This window comes from Anomaloglossus baeobatrachus, chromosome 10 (genome assembly GCF_048569485.1).
Source record: "Anomaloglossus baeobatrachus isolate aAnoBae1 chromosome 10, aAnoBae1.hap1, whole genome shotgun sequence".
Classification (NCBI taxonomy): Eukaryota; Metazoa; Chordata; class Amphibia; order Anura; family Aromobatidae; genus Anomaloglossus; species Anomaloglossus baeobatrachus.
In genome coordinates, this window is record NC_134362.1 from 6,360,322 (window position 1) to 6,363,379 (window position 3,058).

Sequence of the window (3,058 nt, forward strand, 5' to 3'; positions counted from 1 at the left end):
GAGCAAAGACCTCCTCCCTCCCCGTGCTCCTCCTCCTTCCTCCTCCCTCCCCGTGCTCCTCCTCCTCCCTCCCTCCCTCCCCGTGCTCCTCCTCCTCCCTCCCTCCCTCCCTCCCCGTGCTCCCCCTCCCTCCCTCCCTCCCCGTGCTCCTCCTCCTCCCTCCCTCCCTCCCCGTGCTCCTCCTCCTCCCCTCCCTCCCTCCCCGTGCTCCTCCTCCTCCCTCCCTCCCTCCCTCCCCGTGCTCCCCCTCCCTCCCTCCCTCCCCGTGCTCCCCCTCCCTCCCTCCCCGTGCTCCCCCTCCCTCCCTCCCCGTGCTCCCCCTCCCTCCCTCCCCGTGCTCCTCCTCCCTCCCTCCCTCCCCGTGCTCCTCCTCCTCCTCCCTCCCTCCCCGTGCTCCCCCTCCCTCCCTCCCCGTGCTCCTCCTCCCTCCCTCCCCGTGCTCCTCCTCCCTCCCTCCCCGTGCTCCTCCCTCCCTCCCCGTGCTCCTCCTCCCTCCCCGTGCTCCTCCTCCCTCCCTCCCCGTGCTCCTCCTCCCTCCCTCCCCGGTGCTCCTCCTCCCTCCCTCCCCGTGCTCCTCCTCCCTCCCTCCCCGTGCTCCTCCTCCCTCCCTCCCCGTGCTCCTCCTCCCTCCCTCCCCGTGCTCCTCCTCCCTCCCCGTGCTCCTCCTCCTCCCTCCCTCCCTCCCCGTGCTCCTCCTCCTCCCTCCCTCCCTCCCCGTGCTCCTCCTCCTCCCTCCCTCCCTCCCCGTGCTCCTCCTCCTCCCTCCCTCCCCGTGCTCCTCCTCCCTCCCTCCCTCCCCGTGCTCCTCCTCCTCCCTCCCTCCCCCTCCCCGTGCTCCTCCCTCCCTCCCCGTGCTCCTCCGCCCTCCCTCCCTCCCCGTGCTCCTCCCTCCCTCCCCGTGCTCCTCCTCCCTCCCTCCCTCCCCGTGCTCCTCCTCCCTCCCTCCCTCCCCGTGCTCCTCCCTCCCTCCCTCCCCGTGCTCCTCCTCCTCCCTCCCCGTGCTCCTCCTCCTCCCTCCCCGTGCTCCTCCTCCCTCCCCGTGCTCCTCCTCCTCCCTCCCTCCCTCCCCGTGCTCCTCCTCCTCCCTCCCTCCCTCCCCGTGCTCCTCCTCCTCCCTCCCTCCCTCCCCGTGCTCCTCCTCCTCCCTCCCTCCCTCCCCGTGCTCCTCCTCCCTCCCTCCCTCCCTCCCCGTGCTCCTCCTCCCTCCCTCCCTCCCCGTGCTCCTCCTCCCTCCCTCCCTCCCCGTTCTCCTCCTCCTCCCTCCCCGTTCTCCTCCTCCTCCCTCCCTCCCCGTTCTCCTCCTCCCTCCCTCCCCGTTCTCCTCCTCCCTCCCTCCCCGTTCTCCTCCTCCTCCCTCCCTCCCCGTTCTCCTCCTCCCTCCCTCCCCGTGCTCCTCCTCCCTCCCTCCCTCCTCGTGCTCCTCCCTCCCTCCCCGTGCTCCTCCTCCCTCCCTCCCTCCCCGTGCTCCTCCTCCCTCCCTCCCTCCCCGTGCTCCTCCTCCCTCCCTCCCCGTGCTCCTCCTCCCTCCCTCCCCGTTCTCCTCCTCCCTCCCTCCCCGTGCTCCTCCTCCCTCCCTCCCCGTTCTCCTCCTCCCTCCCTCCCCGTTCTCCTCCTCCCTCCCTCCCTCCCCGTGCTCCCCCTCCCTCCCTCCCTCCCTCCCCGTTCTCCTCCTCCCTCCCTCCCTCCCCGTGCTCCCCCTCCCTCCCTCCCTCCCTCCCCCCCCTCCCTCCCTCCCTCCCCGTGCTCCCTCCCTCCCTCCCCGTGCTCCCCCTCCCTCCCTCCCTCCCCGTGCTCCTCCTCCCTCCCTCCCCGTTCTCCTCCTCCCTCCCTCCCCGTGCTCCTCCTCCCTCCCTCCCCGTGCTCCTCCTCCCTCCCTCCCCGTGCTCCTCCTCCCTCCCTCCCCGTTCTCCTCCTCCCTCCCTCCCCGTTCTCCTCCTCCCTCCCTCCCCGTGCTCCCCCTCCCTCCCTCCCTCCCCTCCCTCCCTCCCTCCCCGTGCTCCCTCCCTCCCTCCCCGTGCTCCCCCTCCCTCCCTCCCTCCCCGTGCTCCCCCTCCCTCCCTCCCCGTGCTCCCTCCCTCCCTCCCTCCCCGTGCTCCCTCCCTCCCCGTGCTCCCTCCCTCCCTCCCTCCCCGTGCTCCCCCTCCCTCCCCGTGCTCCCTCCCTCCCTCCCCGTGCTCCCCTCCCCTCCCTCCCCGTGCTCCCCCTCCCTCCCTCCCCGTGCTCCCCTCCCTCCCTCCCCGTGCTCCCCTCCCTCCCTCCCCGTGCTCCCCCTCCCTCCCTCCCCTCTCCCTCCCCCTCCCTCCCTCCCCTCCCCCTCCCTCCCTCCCCTCCCCCTCCTCCCTCCCCTTCCCTCCTCCCTCCCCTTCCCTCCTCCCTCCCCTTCCCTCCTCCTCCCCTTCCCTCCTCCCTCCCCTTCCCTCCTCCCTCCCCTTCCCTCCTCTCCTCCCTCCCCTTCCCTCTCCCTCCCCTTCCCTCCTCCCTCCCCTTCCCTCCTCCCTCCCCTCCTCCCTCCCCTTCCCTCCTCCCTCCCCTCCTCCCTCCCCTTCCCTCCTCCCTCCCCTCCCTCCTCCCTCCCCTTCCCTCCTCCCTCCCCTTCCCTCCCCTCCTCCCCTTCCCTCCCCTTCCCTCCCCTTCCCTCCCCTCCTCCCTCCCCTCCTCCCTCCCCTCCTCCCCTTCCCTCCTCCCCTTCCCCTCCTCCCTCCCCTCCTCCCTCCCCTTCCCTCCTCCCTCCCCTTCCCTCCTCCCTCCCCTTCCCTCCTCCCTCCCCTTCCCTCCTCCCTCCCCTTCCCTCCTCCCTCCCCTTCCCTCCTCTCCTCCCTCCCCTTCCCTCCTCTCCTCCCTCCCCTTCCCTCCTCTCCTCCCTCCCCTTCCCTCCTCCCTCCCCTTCCCTCCTCCCTCCCCTTCCCTCCTCCCTCCCCTCCTCCCTCCCCTTCCCTCCTCCCTCCCCTCCTCCCTCCCCTTCCCTCCTCCCTCCCCTTCCCTCCTCCCTCCCCTTCCCTCCTCCCTCCCCTTCCCCTCCCCCCTCCTCCCTCCCCTCCTCCCTCCCCTCCTCCCTCCC